The sequence below is a fragment of the Procambarus clarkii genome, chromosome 69, assembly GCF_040958095.1.
Source record: "Procambarus clarkii isolate CNS0578487 chromosome 69, FALCON_Pclarkii_2.0, whole genome shotgun sequence".
Lineage (NCBI taxonomy): Eukaryota > Metazoa > Arthropoda > Malacostraca > Decapoda > Cambaridae > Procambarus > Procambarus clarkii.
The window spans coordinates 18,593,660-18,611,663 of NC_091218.1; the positions used below are offsets into that span (position 1 = coordinate 18,593,660).

At 49.8% G+C, this 18,004-nt stretch overlaps 1 protein-coding gene across 7 annotated transcripts in view; it reads right to left on the reverse strand.

The window, feature by feature from the left end:
• Positions 1–16,019: 16,019 nt before the first annotated feature.
• Positions 16,020–18,004, reverse strand: part of LOC123751683 (zwei Ig domain protein zig-8) — a 39,945-nt gene continuing 37,960 nt past the window's right edge. For all 7 annotated transcript variants that reach the window (XM_069311110.1, XM_069311109.1, XM_069311113.1 and 4 more), the window contains one exon: positions 16,020–18,004. This exon is cut by the window's right edge and continues 625 nt beyond it. The gene's annotated coding sequence lies outside the window, so the exon portion shown is untranslated.

The following is an 18,004-nucleotide window of genomic DNA, read 5'->3' on the forward strand; positions in this document are numbered from 1 at the left end:
TGACGGGTTCAGTGGTGCTGTGATGGGTTGATGGTGCTGTGATGGGTTCAGTGGTGCTGTGACAAGTTCAGTGGTGCTGTGATGGGTTCAGTGGTGCTGTGATGGGTTCAGTGGTGCTGTGATGGGTTCAGTGGTGCTGTGACGGGTTCAGTGGTGCTGTGACGGGTTCAGTGGTGCTGTGATGGGTTCAGTGGTGCTGTGACGGGTTCAGTGGTGCTGTGATGGGTTGATGGTGCTGTGATGGGTTCAGTGGTGCTGTGACAAGTTCAGTGGTGCTGTGATGGGTTCAGTGGTGCTGTGATGGGTTCAGTGGTGCTGTGATGGGTTGATGGTGCTGTGATGGGTTCAGTGGTGCTGTGATGGGTTCAGTGGTGCTGTGATGGGTTCAGTGGTGCTGTGATGGGTTCAGTGGTGCTGTGATGGGTTCAGTGGTGCTGTGATGGGTTCAGTGGTGCTGTGATGGGTTGATGGTGCTGTGATGGGTTCAGTGGTGCTGTGACAAGTTCAGTGGTGCTGTGATGGGTTCAGTGGTGCTGTGATGGGTTCAGTGGTGCTGTGATGGGTTCAGTGGTGCTGTGACGGGTTCAGTGGTGCTGTGACGGGTTCAGTGGTGCTGTGATGGGTTCAGTGGTGCTGTGACGGGTTCAGTGGTGCTGTGATGGGTTCAGTGGTGCTGTGATGGGTTCAGTGGTGCTGTGATGGGTTCAGTGGTGCTGTGACGGGTTCAGTGGTGCTGTGACGGGTTCAGTGGTGCTGTGATGGGTTGATGGTGCTGTGATGGGTTCAGTGGTGCTGTGATGGGTTCAGTGGTGCTGTGATGGGTTCAGTGGTGCTGTGATGGGTTCAGTGGTGCTGTGACGGGTTCAGTGGTGCTGTGATGGGTTCAGTGGTGCTGTGACGGGTTCAGTGGTGCTGTGACGGGTTCAGTGGTGCTGTGATGGGTTCAGTGGTGCTGTGATGGGTTCAGTGGTGCTGTGACGGGTTCAGTGGTGCTGTGACGGGTTCAGTGGTGCTGTGATGGGTTCAGTGGTGCTGTGACGGGTTCAGTGGTGCTGTGATGGGTTCAGTGGTGCTGTGATGGGTTCAGTGGTGCTGTGACGAGTTCAGTGGTGCTGTGATGGGTTCAGTGGTGCTGTGATGGGTTCAGTGGTGCTGTGATGGGTTCAGTGGTGCTGTGATGGGTTCAGTGGTGCTGTGATGGGTTCAGTGGTGCTGTGACGAGTTCAGTGGTGCTGTGACGGGTTCAGTGGTGCTGTGATGGGTTCAGTGGTGCTGTGATGGGTTCAGTGGTGCTGTGATGGGTTCAGTGGTGCTGTGACGAGTTCAGTGGTGCTGTGATGGGTTGATGGTGCTGTGATGGGTTCAGTGGTGCTGTGATGGGTTCAGTGGTGCTGTGATGGGTTCAGTGGTGCTGTGACGGGTTCAGTGGTGCTGTGATGGGTTCACTGGTGCTGTGATGGGTTCAGTGGTGCTGTGATGGGTTCAGTGGTGCTGTGACGGGTTCAGTGGTGCTGTGACGGGTTCAGTGGTGCTGTGATGGGTTCAGTGGTGCTGTGATGGGTTCAATGCTGCTGTGATGGGTTCAGTGGTGCTGTGATGGGTTCAGTGGTGCTGTGATGGGTTCAGTGGTGCTGTGACGGGTTCAGTGGTGCTGTGATGGGTTCAGTGGTGCTGTGATGGGTTCAGTGGTGCTGTGACGAGTTCAGTGGTGCTGTGATGGGTTCAGTGGTGCTGTGATGGGTTCAGTGGTGCTGTGATGGGTTCAGTGGTGCTGTGATGGGTTCAGTGGTGCTGTGATGGGTTCAGTGGTGCTGTGACGAGTTCAGTGGTGCTGTGACGGGTTCAGTGGTGCTGTGATGGGTTCAGTGGTGCTGTGATCGGTTCAGTGGTGCTGTGACGGGTTCAGTGGTGCTGTGACGGGTTCAGTGGTGCTGTGATGGGTTGATGGTGCTGTGATGGGTTCAGTGGTGCTGTGATGGGTTCAGTGGTGCTGTGATGGGTTCAGTGGTGCTGTGATGGGTTCAATGCTGCTGTGATGGGTTCAGTGGTGCTGTGATGGGTTCAATGCTGCTGTGATGGGTTCAGTGGTGCTGTGACGGGTTCAGTGGTGCTGTGATGGGTTCAGTGGTGCTGTGATGGGTTCAGTGGTGCTGTGACGAGTTCAGTGGTGCTGTGATGGGTTCAGTGGTGCTGTGATGGGTTCAATGGTGCTGTGACGGGTTCAGTGGTGCTGTGATGGGTTCAGTGGTGCTGTGATGGGTTCAGTGGTGCTGTGATGGGTTCAGTGGTGCTGTGATGGGTTCAGTGGTGCTGTGATGGGTTCAGTGGTGCTGTGACGGGTTCAGTGGTGCTGTGATGGGTTCAGTGGTGCTGTGGTGGGTTCAGTGGTGCTGTGATGGGTTCAGTGGTGCTGTGATGGGTTCAGTGGTGCTGTGATGGGTTCAGTGGTGCTGTGGTGGGTTCAGTGGTGCTGTGATGGGTTCAATGCTGCTGTGATGGGTTCAGTGGTGCTGTGATGGGTTCAATGCTGCTGTGATGGGTTCAGTGGTGCTGTGATGGGTTCAATGCTGCTGTGATGGGTTCAGTGGTGCTGTGATGGGTTCAATGCTGCTGTGATGGGTTCAGTGGTGCTGTGATGGGTTCAATGCTGCTGTGATGGGTTCAGTGGTGCTGTGATGGGTTCAATGCTGCTGTGATGGGTTCCATGGTGGTGACAAGGGTGGTGACGATGGTGCTGGTGGTTAATGGTAGTGCTAGAGGTGGTGGTGGTGATATTAGTGGTGGTGATGGTGATAGCTGTCACCATCAACAACGCTACCACATCCCCACCAACAGAATCACTATTACCACCACCACCACCACCACCACCACTACTACCACTACCACTTTCAACAATCCTCTCCTGGCACAGTATAGAGAGTATCCTACACGCATCTCACATATAGCTTAATACAAGCCTGTGTGAGTGCTTCAGTGTGTGTGTGTTAAGTCCTGCCCTCCCCTGTCTGCCTGCGTCACCTGTCCTCCCCTGTCAGCCTGCGTCACCTGTCCTCCCCTGTGTGTCAGCCTGCGTCACCTGTCCTCCCCTGTGTGTCAGCCTGCGTCACCTGTCCTCCCCTGTCAGCCTGCGTCACCTGTCCTCCCCTGTGTGTCAGCCTGCGTCACCTGTCCTCCCCTGTCAGCCTGCGTCACCTGTCCTCCCCTGTGTGTCAGCCTGCGTCACCTGTCCTCCCCTGTCAGCCTGCGTCACCTGTCCTCCCCTGTCAGCCTGCGTCACCTGTCCTCCTCTTTGCGTCAGCCTGCGTCACCTGTCCTCCCCTGTGCGTCACCCTGCGTCACCTACCCTCCCCTGTGCGTCAGCTTTCGTCACCTGCCCTCCCCTGTGCGTCAGCCTGCGTCACCTGCCCTACACTTTGCGTCAGCCTGCGTCACTTGCGTGTAACATTTCCTCTCGATAAATTGAAAATAAACGTCGAATAATTGTGAAAATAATTGAAACTAAATGGTGCTTCAGGTTCGGAAATTTGATCAACTGGAAATCAAGTAATAATTTTTTTGTCAAAAATTGAGTTAAGAGTCTATGAAATGCACAATATCTGCTGTTTTTGTTAATGTTAAATGTTTTTGTTGCTAAGTGTGTTTGTGTTCACCTAGACGTGTTCGAGTGGCTGTCCTCGTGCTCCTGGGCCCCCGTCTTGTCTGTGGTCAGAGTCCCTTCAGGTGTTATGGAGGTTGGAAGTCAGCCTCTTCAATCTCCTCTTTGATCTCCTCTATTTCCACTATTCTCCACACCTCTCTTGCCTTGGTGTTGAGTGTCTTATGTTCTCCAGTGTTAAGCACTCGGTTTATACCAGTTTGTACCCACCAGTTTCTGCCCTCCAAGTTTGTTCCCACCAGTTTCTGCCCTCCAAGTTTGTTCCCACCAGTTTCTGCCCTCCAAGTTTGTACCCACCAGTTTCTGCCCTCCAAGTTTGTTCCCACCAGTTTCTGCCCTCCAAGTTTGTTCCCACCAGTTTCTGCCCTCCAAGTTTGTACCCTCCAGTTTGTACCCACCAGTTTCTGCCCTCCAGTTTGTACCCACCAGTTTGTTCCCATCAGTTTCTGCCCTCCAAGTTTGTACCCACCAGTTTCTGCCCTCCAGTTTGTACCCACCAGTTTGTTCCCATCAGTTTCTGCCCTCCAAGTTTGTACCCACCAGTTTCTGCCCTCCAAGTTTGTTCCCACCAGTTTCTGCCCTCCAAGTTTGTACCCTCCAGTTTGTACCCACCAGTTTCTGCCCTCCAAGTTTGTACCCTCCAGTTTGTACCCACCAGTTTCTGCCCTCCAGTTTGTACCCACCAGTTTGTACCCTCCAGTTTCTGCCCTCCAGTTTCTGCCCTCCAGTTTGTACCCACCAGTTTCTGCCCTTTTAGTTTGTTCCCATCAGTTTCTGCCCTTGTAGTTTGTACCCACCAGTTTCTGCCCTTCTAGTTTGTTCCCATCAGTTTCTGCCCTCCAAGTTTGTTCCCACCAGTTTCTGCCCTCCAAGTTTGTACCCACCAGTTTCTGCCCTCCAGTTTGTACCCTCCAGTTTCTGCCCTCCAGTTTGTACCCACCAGTTTCTGCCCTCCAGTTTGTACCCACCAGTTTCTGCCCTCCAAGTTTGTACCCACCAGTTTCTGCCCTCCAAGTTTGTACCCACCAGTTTCTGCCCTCCAGTTTGTACCCACCAGTTTCTGCCCTCCAGTTTGTACCCTCCAGTTTCTGCCCTCCAAGTTTGTTCCCACCAGTTTCTGCCCTCCAAGTTTGTACCCACCAGTTTCTGCCCTCCAGTTTGTACCCACCAGTTTCTGCCCTCCAGTTTGTACCCTCCAGTTTCTGCCCTCCAAGTTTGTACCCATCAGTTTCTGCCCTCCAGTTTGTACCCTCCAGTTTCTGCCCTCGAGTTTGTACCCTCCAGTTTCTGCCCTCCAGTTTGTACCCACCAGTTTCTGCCCTCCAGTTTGTTCCCATCAGTTTCTGCCCTCCAGTTTGTACCCACCAGTTTCTGCCCTCCAGTTTGTTCCCATCAGTTTCTGCCCTCCAGTTTGTACCCACCAGTTTCTGCCCTCCAGTTTGTTCCCATCAGTTTCTGCCCTCCAGTTTGTTCCCATCAGTTTCTGCCCTCCAGTTTGTACCCTCCAGTTTCTGCCCTCCAGTTTGTACCCTCCAGTTTCTGCCCTCCAGTTTGTACCCTCCAGTTTCTGCCCTCCAGTTTGTACCCATCAGTTTCTGCCCTCCAGTTTGTACCCATCAGTTTCTGCCCTCCAGTTTGTACCCTCCAGTTTCTGCCCTCCAGTTTGTACCCTCCAATTTCTGCCCTCCAGTTTGTTCCCATCAGTTTCTGCCTTCCAGTTTGTACCCACCAGTTTCTGCCCTCCAGTTTGTACCCATCAGTTTCTGCCCTCCAGTTTGTACCCTCCAGTTTCTGCCCCTCCAGTTTGTACCCATCAGTTTCTACCCTCCAGTTTGTACCCACCAGTTTCTGCCCTCCAGTTTGTACCCACCAGTTTCTGCCCTCCAGTTTGTACCCACCAGTTTCTGCCCTCCAGTTTGTACCCATCAGTTTCTGCCCTCCAGTTTGTACCCACCAGTTTCTGCCCTCCAGTTTGTACCCACCAGTTTCTGCCCTCCAGTTTGTACCCGCCAGTTTCTGCCCTCCAGTTTGTACCCATCAGTTTCTGCCCTCCAGTTTGTACCCACCAGTTTCTGCCCTCCAGTTTGTACCCATCAGTTTCTGCCCTCCAGTTTGTACCCTCCAGTTTCTGCCCCTCCAGTTTGTACCCATCAGTTTCTACCCTCCAGTTTCTACCCACCAGTTTCTGCCCTCCAGTTTGTACCCTCCAGTTTCTGCCCTCCAGTTTGTACCCTCCAGTTTCTGCCCTCCAGTTTGTACCCTCCAGTTTCTGCCCTCCAGTTTGTACCCACCAGTTTCTGTCCTCCAGTTTGTTCCCATCAGTTTCTGCCCTCCAGTTTGTACCCTCCAGTTTCTGCCCTCCAGTTTGTACCCTCCAGTTTCTGCCCTCCAGTTTGTACCTTCCAGTTTCTGCCCTCCAGTTTGTACCCTCCAGTTTCTGCCCTCCAGTTTGTTCCCATCAGTTTCTGCCCTCCAGTTTGTACCCACCAGTTTCTGCTCTCCAGTTTGTACCCATCAGTTTCTGCCCTCCAGTTTGTACCCTCCAGTTTCTGTCCCTCCAGTTTGTACCCATCAGTTTCTGCCCTCCAGTTTGTACCCACCAGTTTCTGCCCTCCAATTTGTACCCACCAGTTTCTGCCCTCCAGTTTGTACCCTCCAGTTTCTACCCACCAGTTTCTGCCCTCCAGTTTGTACCCTCCAGTTTCTGCCCTCCAGTTTGTACCCTCCAGTTTCTGCCCTCCAGTTTGTACCCATCAGTTTCTGCCCTCCAAGTTTGTACCCACCAGTTTCTGCCCTCCAGTTTGTACCCACCAGTTTCTGCCCTCTAGTTTGTACCCTCCAGTTTCTACCCACCAGTTTCTGCCCTCTAGTTTGTACCCTCCAGTTTCTGCCCTCCAGTTTGTACCCTCCAGTTTCTGCCCTCCAGTTTGTACCCTCCAGTTTCTGCCCTCCAGTTTGTACCCTCCAGTTTCTGCCCTCCAGTTTGTACCCATCAGTTTCTGCCCTCCAGTTTCTACCCACCAGTTTCTGCCCTCCAGTTTGTACCCATCAGTTTCTGCCCTCCAAGTTTCTACCCACCAGTTTCTGCCCTCCAGTTTGTACCCTCCAGTTTCTGCTCTCCAGTTTGTACCCTCCAGTTTCTGCCCTCCAGTTTGTACCCTCCAGTTTCTGCCCTCCAGTTTGTACCCATCAGTTTCTGCCCTCCAGTTTCTACCCACCAGTTTCTGCCCTCCAGTTTGTACCCTCCAGTTTCTGCCCTCCAGTTTGTACCCTCCAGTTTCTGCCCTCCAGTTTGTACCCTCCAGTTTCTGCCCTCCAGTTTGTACCCTCCAGTTTCTGCCCTCCAGTTTGTACCCATCAGTTTCTGCCCTCCAGTTTCTACCCACCAGTTTCTGCCCTCCAGTTTGTACCCATCAGTTTCTGCCCTCCAAGTTTGTACCCACCAGTTTCTGCCCTCCAGTTTGTACCCTCCAGTTTCTGCTCTCCAGTTTGTACCCTCCAGTTTCTGCCCTCCAGTTTCTGCCCTCCAGTTTCTGCCCTCCAGTTTCTACCCACCAGTTTCTGCCCTCCAGTTTGCACCCTCCAGTTTCTGCCCACCAGTTTGTACCCACCAGTTTCTGCCCCTGTTTGCAAAGCGTGGAGGGGGGACGCGCGCGGCCGCAGCGTCCTAACCCGTACACTGCGCGGGAAACATTTTCCAGTATTACTGTAATCTGAAAATGGTTCCTGAGGGCCTTGTTCCGTCATCCCAGGAGATTTGTTGCATACTAATGAGGGGGGTTAGGGGGGTAGAAATAGCCTAAGCTAGTCTATCCCTGTGAGATGTATTTCTTGCTTATCTCAATAAACATACTTGAACTTGAACTTGAGGGGGGTGAGTCAGTCGTCTTTTGCACTCCAGGCCAACGAGTTCTGCAGGCATCTGTTGCACTCATGTGAGTACTCGTGATGTACTCATCCTGTACTCACGTGAATCATCATGGTATAGAGAAATGAGTGAGTCACTCGAGTGTTTAGGCTTCACGGGCCATTTCTAAACTTTCATTCAAAATAGTATTGAAAACATGGGGTTTAATGGGATGAATTCATAAGTAAATTGAAATTCGAGGTGGAACCCCAGGCAAGATGGGAAGAAGGAATTATCAAGGGAAAGCGACAAGCCATTGCAACTATATAGCCCTTGGAAGGGGTCAGGATAAGGATTTGGGGTGGGACGGAGGGAAAGGAATGGTGCCCCAACCACTTGGACTAGAGTTAGATTCTCATTAGTAGAGAGATTTAAATACTAAGAGGTAGCTGACACACACACACACACACACACACACACACACACACACACACACACACACACACACACACACTCCGCCTGATGAAATTAGGTGAAGCAAACAGGCCAGACACAGGATACCGAATAGGAGATGAAGTCCTTCACGAAACGGACAGAGAGAAAGATCTAGGAGTTGATATCACACCAAACCTGTCTCCTGAAGCCCACATAAAAAGAATAACGTCTGCGGCATATGCGAGGCTGGCTAACATCAGAACAGCGTTCAGGAACCTGTGTAAGGAATCATTCAGAATCTTGTACACCACATATGTAAGACCAATCCTGGAGTATGCGGCCCCAGCATGGAGCCCGTACCTTGTCAAGCACAAGACGAAGCTGGAAAAAGTCCAAAGGTATGCCACTAGACTAGTCCCAGAACTAAGAGGCATGAGTTACGAGGAAAGGCTGCGGGAAATGCACCTTACGACACTGGAAGACAGAAGAGTAAGGGGAGACATGATCACAACCTACAAAATCCTCAGAGGAATCGACCGGGTAAACAAGGATAAACTATTCAACACTGGTGGGACGCGAACAAGGGGACACAGGTGGAAACTGAGTACCCACGTGAGCCACAGAGACGTTAGAAGGAACTTTTTCAGTGTCAGAGTAGTTAACGGATGGAATGCATTAGGCAGTGATGTGGTGGAGGCTGACTCCATACACAGTTTCAAGTGTAGATATGATTGAGTCTAGTAGGCTCAGGAACCTGTACACCTGCTGATTGACAGTTGAGAGGCGGGACCAAAGAGCCAAAGCTCAACCCCCGCAAGCACAAATAGGTGAGTACAAATAGGTGAATATACACACACACACGCACGCGCGCGTAAATTCTTTCTGTAGCTCTGTGAACATGTTGTTCATAGCAGTGTTCACCATTTATGTCAGACCTGTATACGCTTGCACCAACACAGTATGAAGGAAGTGTAGGAGACATAACTACGACATAAAAAATTCCTAGAGCAAAGAAGCAATGACCACAGTAAGGAACAGCATGACCAGAGATGAGTCAGAAATATCAGAAACTTTATTGTATGATTTGTAGATATGTTCATTAAATGAAGATGACATGGAAGGGCGGGGCTTAGGAGCTAAGTCTCGAGCCTGCAAGAACATCTAGGTGGGTACCAAGACGAAGTAATACATCATACACTCGTATCGTGTATACAACACGACCTTGAAGAAGTCTCACATTAAATAATTACCAAATGTCATTAGTCTGTGATGATCCGGTTGCAAGTCTCTCGAGTCCAGTAATTACAGGTACAGCTAATGGCCAAGGAACAGCATCGTCTTACGAGGGAATATGACGAAATATGAGAGCCGTACAAGCGAGTGTGACTTGGTTGTGTGTACATGTACTCACCTATTTACTGTGACAAATTACGGGCTCACCATAGCCCGTGCTACATGGACACTTCGTCCTGAGTAACTAAATCTTTAACAACAACATTGTGACAACATCGCCCCCTCTTCTGGGACTCACTGTTTCACGTGTATGGTAATCCAGTGTAGTGATTGGTACTCTGTAGGCTTACAAACATGTCATCTTATTAATAATGTGTATGGATATGGTTCCTAATACTTCCTCCTATATCCTCTCCGGCTCCTATAGGGAGCCGGTCGGCCGAGCGGACAGCACGCTGGACTTGTGATCCTGTGGTCCTGGGTTCGATCCAAGGCGCCGGCGAGAAACAATGGGCAGAGTTTCTTTCACCCTATGCCCCTGTTACCTAGCAGCAAATAGGTACCTGGGTGTTAGTCAGCTGTCACGGGCCCCCGGGTCCTCGACCAGGCCTCCACCCCCAGGAAGCAGCCCGTGACAGCTGACTAACACCCAGGTACCTATTTTACTGCTAGGTAACAGGGGCACAGGGTGAAAGAAACTGCCCATTGTTTCTCGCCGGCGCTTGGGATCGAACCCAGGACCACAGGATCACAAGTCCAGTGTGCTGTCCGGTATATAGTCGTAATGGCTTGACACTTTCTCCTGATAGATAGTTTAGTTCATTTATTATGCACCCCATACCCATCTTGTGGGCGGTAGTGGAAAAGGTTACAGAGGCACATAATGGGCTCAGGAACTGAACCCCACAGGTTCGCTCCCCTCTCGTCTTTCCTGGCAGCATTTGGTCCGGTCTCTTTAACCTTTCCTGGTGGCGCCAACACCATTATTTCTCTCTCTACTGCTTCGTTGAAACTGCTGTACTTTTTAAAGTTTTTTTACGTGTGTAATGTTGCGGGAAGTGTACGTCGAGGCTGCTTAAGGATTGGTCTCACGTTGTCTTTGTTCTCAATGATCTCATATCGAGGTGCCTGAAGATAAGGTGATTGTGAGGTGGAAGCTTTGATTTGAAGTGATTTCTTGGAAGGAAATGAGAACAAGAAGCTGAGATATGAGGACGGGAGGAAGGAACGGCGTCCAACCGTTTGGACCATCGGGGATCGAACGCATACCTGCAAGATTCCGTTGTTCATGAGTTTCACTGTTGGAATGAGGCTTGATGTAACATCTGTTCCTAAGAGGGGCTTTCCTTTTTTTTAATTCTTGTAGGATTAATTTCCACTGGTCCGACGACCGGGCCGCGGGGACGCTAAGCCCCGGAAGCACTTCAAGGTAAAGTAACTTCCTGGACCCAGGCACCTGTTCATCACTTTACATTTACTGATATTAAACTCCAATAAAAAGTATCTGATTCTACAGCCTGTCTTGGCTGTCTTGAACTATTCCTGTATATCATTAATAATGCAGATAACACACACACACACACACACACACACACACACACACACACACACACACACACACACACACACACACACACACACACACACACACACAGCATTTCTCCAACATTCGAGTCATGTATACACATTTAAGTGCCTTCAGAAGTTTTCTTATTACGATGCCAAACATCTCTTTTGTCTTAGTCTTAATCTTTTTCCTCTTCAATCTCATCTGTACTCGTTCTTGTGGAGGTCTTCCGCCGCCCACATCGTTCACGACCCAGTAAACTCTACCATTTTATGAGGCAAAAAATAAAAATATAGTGAAAAACAAAAAATGGTTTCCTGCCATGGGTGCGGGAGAGAGGAAGAGGGAGGAGAGAGAGACACACACAGACAGACAGACAGGCAGACACACAGATAGACAGATAGACAGACACAAAGATAGAAACGATGCCTGGCTCTCGCCTGTCAGGCATCCGTCTCTGAAGTAACAGAAAATAAATCGTGTATTACATTGGATATTGTATGTGTGTGTATATGTGTATTCCGGCACGACAGCTTGTGTTATGACACCGCTACAATGATTAGTCGCCTTCTCTCTCTCTCTCTGTCTGTCTGTCTGTCTCTCTCTCTCTCTCTCTCTCTCTCTCTCTCTCTCTCTCTCTCTCTCTCTCTCTCTCTCTCTCTCTCTCTCTCTCTCTCTCTCTCTCTCTCTCTCTCTCCACACCCTTTAACCAATCTTTCATAGGTAGGTCCCTCTCTCTCCCTCCCTCCCTCCCTCTCTCTCTCCCTCCCTCCCTCCCTCCCTCCCTCCCTCCCTCCCTCCCTCCCTCCCTCTCTCCCTGCCTGACAGGAAGGAAACACTCCTCCATTACAGCAGCAGCTCCTCCTCCAGTCTCTCCCTCAGGCGCGGGCTGGCTCTCCACTTTTCCTGTAGCCATGAACATAATTTGTGGTTGGCATCCTTTGGCTGGCGAGTCTTTGCTGCCTTCCTTCCTTCCTCTGGTGCCTTTATTGCTGTCTGTACCTCTCTGTGTCTGTTGCTCCCTGTGTCTGTTGCTCCCTGTGTCTGTTGCTGTGTGTGTCTGTTGCTCCCTGTGTCTGTAGCTCTCTGTGTCTGTTGCTGTGTGTGTCTGTAGCTCTCTGTGTCTGTTGCTGTGTGTGTCTGTAGCTCCCTGTGTCTGTAGCTGCCTGTGTCTGTAGCTCTCTGTGTCTGTTGCTGTGTGTGTCTGTTGCTCCCTGTGTCTGTAGCTCCCTGTGTCTGTAGCTCCCTGTGTCTGTAGCTCTCTGTGTCTGTTGTTGTGTGTGTGTGTTGTTGTGTGTGTCTGTAGCTCCCTGTGTCTGTAGCTCCCTGTGTCTGTAGCTCCCTGTGTCTGTAGCTCTCTGTGTCTGTTGTTGTGTGTGTCTGTTGTTGTGTGTCTGTAGCTCCCTGTGTCTGTAGCTCCCTGTGTCTGTAGCTCCCTGTGTCTGTAGCTCTCTGTGTCTGTTGCTGTGTGTGTCTGTTGCTCCCTGTGTCTGTTGTTGTGTGTGTCTGTAGCTCCCTGTGTCTGTAGCTCTCTGTGTCTGTTGCTGTGTGTGTCTGTAGCTCTCTGTGTCTGTTGCTGTGTGTGTCTGTAGCTCCCTGTGTCTGTAGCTGTCTGTGTCTGTAGCTCTCTGTGTCTGTTGCTGTGTGTGTCTGTTGCTCCCTGTGTCTGTTGCTCCCTGTGTCTGTTGCTGTCTGTGTCTGTTGCTCCCTGTGTCTGTAGCTCTCTGTGTCTGTTGCTCCCTGTGTCTGTTGTTGTCTGTGTCTGTAGCTCTCTGTGTCTGTAGCTCTCTGTGTCTGTTGCTGTCTGTGTCTGTAGCTCTCTGTGTCTGTTGCTGTGTGTGTCTGTAGCTCTCTGTGTCTGTTGCTCCCTGTGTCTGTTGCTGTGTGTGTCTGTAGCTCTCTGTGTCTGTTGCTCCCTGTGTCTGTAGCTCCCTGTGTCTGTTGTTGTCTGTGTCTGTAGCTCCCTGTGTCTGTTGTTGTCTGTGTCTGTAGCTCTCTGTGTCTGTTGCTGTGTGTGTCTGTAGCTCTCTGTGTCTGTTGTTGTGTGTGTCTGTTGCTCTGTGTCTGTAGCTCTCTGTGTCTGTTGCTGTCTGTGTCTGTAGCTCTCTGTGTCTGTTGCTGTGTGTGTCTGTAGCTCTCTGTGTCTGTTGCTGTCTGTGTCTGTTGCTGTCTGTGTCTGTAGCTCTCTGTGTCTGTTGCTGTGTGTGTCTGTAGCTCTCTGTGTCTGTTGCTCCCTGTGTCTGTTGCTGTCTGTGTCTGTTGCTCCCTGTGTCTGTAGCTCCCTGTGTCTGTAGCTCTCTGTGTCTGTTGTTGTGTGTGTCTGTAGCTCTCTGTGTCTGTTGTTGTGTGTGTCTGTTGCTCTCTGTGTCTGTAGCTCTCTGTGTCTGTTGCTGTCTGTGTCTGGCTTTGTATATTTGATTGTGAGTCTGTAGCTGTCTGTGTCTTGGTTTGTGTGTCTGTGTGTGTGTGTTTGGCTGTGTCCATAGCTGCCTGTATGTGTCTCTGTCTGTGGCTGCCTGTATCTGTCTCTGTCTGTGGCTGCCTGTATCTGTCTCTGTTTGTGGCTGCATGTATCTGTCTCTGTCTGTGGCTGCCTGTATCTGTCTCTGTCTGTGGCTGCCTGTATCTGTCTCTGTCTGTGGCTGCCTGTATCTGTCTCTGTCTGTGGCTGCCTGTATCTGTCTCTGTCTGTGGCTGCCTGTATCTGTCTCTGTCTGTGGCTGCCTGTATCTGTCTCTGTCTGTGGCTGCCTGTATCTGTCTCTGTCTGTGGCTGCCTGTATCTGTCTCTGTCTGTGGCTGCCTGTATCTGTCTCTGTCTGTGGCTGCCTGTATCTGTCTCTGTCTGTGGCTGCCTGTATCTGTCTCTGTCTGTGGCTGCCTGTATCTGTCTCTGTCTGTGGCTGCCTGTATCTGTCTCTGTCTGTGGCTGCCTGTATCTGTCTTTGTCTGTGGCTGCATGTATCTGTCTCTGTCTGTGGCTGCCTGTATCTGTCTCTGTCTGTGGCTGCCTGTGTCTGTCTCTGTCTGTGGCTGCCTGTATCTGTCTCTGTCTGTGGCTGCCTGTATCTGTCTCTGTCTGTCTCTGTCTGTGGCTGTCTGTGGCTGTGTCTGGTCGTCATGCAATATTTTCTTTTTTTTTGTTAGAGGAAACTATCCTCTTTTCGTTAAGGAAATATCCCAATTTTGCCAGGGAAAATTATTTGTGTTTCAATGCTTCACTTCCCTCGAATTATAGTTCAGTATTTTACTCTCGAACGCTGTCTGTATTGCTGCGTTTGTCTGCTGTTTCTGCTGTATTTTTTACTTTTTTTTTTATTTCTGTGCAGTTTATTTGCTGCTGAGTCTGCTGCTACTTCTGCGTTTGATACGGCTTTTATTTTGATGCTGCTGTTATTGCTGCTGCTTTTGGTTCTGCTGCTGAGCCTGCTCCTTCTGCTGTTACTGATTCTGCTGCTGTTACGGTTACGTCTCCTTGAGGGTCTGCTTTGCCTGTCTGTGACGTTTGAGAAGTCTTTGTCTCTTCTTGTGACTCTGCTGAGGTGATCCAATTAGAGCCCTTCTCTCTCCCATCACCAGGAGAGGCGGCTCTATGCTCTTGAAAGCTCTTGATCCTTATGTCTTTGAACGTCGGTGACTCCTTATCTCTCGCTTCATGTTCCTCTGACTCTCTCTCTCTCTCTCTCTCTCTCTCTCTCTCTCTCTCTCTCTCTCTCTCTCTCTCTCTCTCTCTCTCTCTCTGTCTCTCTCTCTGTCTCTCTGTCTCTCTCTCTGTCTCTCTCTCTGTCTCTCTGTCTCTCTCTCTCTCTCTCTCTCTCTCTCTCTCTCTCTCTCTCTCTCTCTCTCTCTCTCTCTCTCTCTCTCTCTCTCTCTCTCTCTCTCTCTCTCTGTCTCTCTCTCTGTCTCTCTCTCTCTCTCTCTCTCTCTCTCTCTCTCTCTCTCTCTCTCTCTCTCTCTCTCTCTCTCTCTCTCTCTCTCTCTCTCTCTCTCTCTCTCTGTCTCTCTCTCTGTCTCTCTCTCTCTCTCTCTCTCTCTCTCTCTCTCTCTCTCTCTCTCTCTCTCTCTCTCTCTCTCTCTGTCTCTCTCTCTCTCTCTCTCTCTCTCTCTCTCTCTCTCTCTCTCTCTCTCTCTCTCTCTCTCTCTCTCTCTCTCTCTCTCTCTCTCTCTCTCTCTCTGTCTCTCTCTCTGTCTCTCTCTCTCTCTCTCTCTCTCTCTCTCTCTCTCTCTCTCTCTCTCTCTCTCTCTCTCTCTCTCTCTCTCTCTCTCTCTCTCTCTCTCTCTCTCTCTCTCTCTCTCTCTCTCTCTCTCTCTCTCTCTCTCTCTCTCTCTCTCTCTCTCTCTCTCTCTCTCTCTCTCTCTCTCCAAAAAGGATCGCTTAAATTCATTTATTATCTTCTCTGGGGAAAGGAGTTCCATACAAATCCTTCTGGAAGGTTTCTGATATAACTTTGTCACAGCCAAGTTTGAGCGGAATAACTCCCAATTTCTATACTTAAGAAGCGTAGGTGCTCACAGAATACCACTTACCACACTGTAACAGAAATTGGGTGACATTGTGTGATTGGTTGGTAGCAGGAAGTAGGTTGAATTCAAATTTGAATTCAAATTAGCATTTCGTATTATCCGAAACCGATTGGTTCACTTAAAAGGCCGTAAATTTAACATTTCAGGTGAATGGAATATGATGACTTCACTCCTCATCAGAAGATGAGGAGACGACGACGTTTCGGTCCGTCCGAAAATGGTCCGACGACGTTTCGGTCCGTCCGAAAATGGTCCGACGACGTTTCGGTCCGTCCGAAAATGGTCCGACGACGTCTCGGACCATTGCCAAAGCGTTTATGAGGGAGGGACGATTATGAAGATTAAGCCACCCAAGAGGTGGCACGGGCATGAATAGCCCGTAAGTAGGGAAGGAAGGGACGAAGAGGTAGGCAATATATAAGGAAAATGTAAGGTGAGGAATATCACGGGGGAGACATCTCCCGTCACGCAGGGTGCAGTCGCACCTCCACAGATCTCCAGTATCAGCTCTTGATACTGGTAATGGCTCAAAAGGGCCACCACTTACGGGCTATTCATGCCCGTGCCACCTTTTGGATGGCTTAATCCTCATCAATCAATCTGAGGAATATCACACACGACTTGACAATGGTCCAGGACCGAAACGTCGTCGTTTCTCCATTTTCTGATGTGTCGTTTGGTCGTCTTAGAGTGTCAAGTTAGAATATAATTTAAGACAGGTTAGATCGTCTACACTTTGTTAGAGGTTAATGACAAGAATTTCAGTTCACATTCACGTTTATTGTACGAACAACATCATTACATTGTGACACTAGAGGAAGTCTGTCACGCCGTGACACAGGTCCTTCTCATGACCTCATGTTCTGCTTACCTGGTTACTATTCTGTTGACCATGCTTTCTCCCTGCCTTCATCCTGGCTACTGTTCTGTTGACCATGCTTTCTCCCTGCCTTCATCCTGGCTACTGTTCTGTTGACCATGCTTTCTCCCTGCCTTCATCCTGCCTACCTTCATTCTGCCTGCTTTCATTCTGCCTTCCTGTCTGCCTGTTTGCTCTTACGAGTCTTCTTTGCCTTCGTCGTCATAAATCATGGATTTATATATAATTTGTCGTTCAATACAATACAATTGTATTGAACGAGTTCAATACAATTTAGAGTCTTAAGGTCAGATGTTGTGTTCTTGCTGAATGTATTTGGCTCCCATTATTGTAGGATTGTATTGTTTGTGGGGTTTTATTTGTGGTCACCACTTTGGCATTCTTGCGTCATCACTCTGGCACTCTTGCGTCACCACTCTGGCATTCTTGCGTCACCACTCTGGCACTTGCGTCACCACTCTGGCATTCTTGCGTCATCACTCTGGCACTTGTGGCACCACTCTGGCATTCTTGCGTCATCACTCTGGCACTTGCGTCACCACTCTGGCATTCTTGCGTCATCACTCTGGCACTTGCGTCACCACTCTGGCACTCTTGCGTCACCACTCTGGCACTCTTGCGTCACATCATACTCTTCTTATGACAAGAACCAGTGTAGCTACGCCCCCTGGTATAACAGTGTAGCTACGCCCCCTGGTATAACAGTGTAGCTACGCCCCCTGGTATAACAGTGTAGCTACGCCCCCTGGTATAACAGTGTAGCTGCGCCCCCTGGTATAACAGTGTAGCTACGCCCCCTGGTATAACAGTGTAGCTACGCCCCCTGGTATAACAGTGTAGCTACGCCCCCTGGTATAACAGTGTAGCTGCGCCCCCTGGTATAACAGTGTAGCTGCGCCCCCTGGTATAACAGTGTAGCTGCGCCCCCTGGTATAACAGTGTAGCTGCGCCCCCTAGTATAACAGTGTAGCTACGCCCCCTGGTATAACAGTGTAGCTACGCCCCCTGGTATAACAGTGTAGCTACGCCCCCTAGTATAACAGTGTAGCTACGCCCCCTGGTATAACAGTGTAGCTACGCCCCCTGGTATAACAGTGTAGCTACGCCCCCTGGTATAACAGTGTAGCTACGCCCCCTGGTATAACAGTGTAGCTGCGCCCCCTGGTATAACAGTGTAGCTGCGCCCCCTGGTATAACAGTGTAGCTGCGCCCCCTGGTATAACAGTGTAGCTGCGCCCCCTGGTATAACAGTGTAGCTACGCCCCCTAGTATAACAGTGTAGCTACGCCCCCTGGTATAACAGTGTAGCTACGCCCCCTGGTATAACAGTGTAGCTACGCCCCCTGGTATAACAGTGTAGCTACGCCCCCTGGTATAACAGACATATCCGTCAGATGTTTATATGGAAGAATGACAGAAAGTCACAGAATGAGGGTTTGATGAGGACGAATGTTTACTAACATTTAAACAAATGTTTATATTAGAAGTGCTTAAAATTCTCTCAAGTTTAACAAAATCTTCGTCTCTCTCTCTCTCTCTCTCTCTCTCTCTCTCTCTCTCTCTCTCTCTCTCTCTCTCTCTCTCTCTCTCTCTCTCTCTCTCTCTCTCTCTCTCTCTCTCTCTCTCATATCTATATATATATATATATATATATATATATATATATATATATATATATATATCAGACCACGGAGGAAAAATGAAACAGGACTCCTTCTGAAGATGTATTAATATACGAAAGTACTTAAGGAAATTCCTGTTTCATTTTTCCTCCGTGGTCTGACATTGTCACATTTTTAATCACGTGTTTATTTTCGTGATATACACACACACACACACACACATATATATATATATATATATA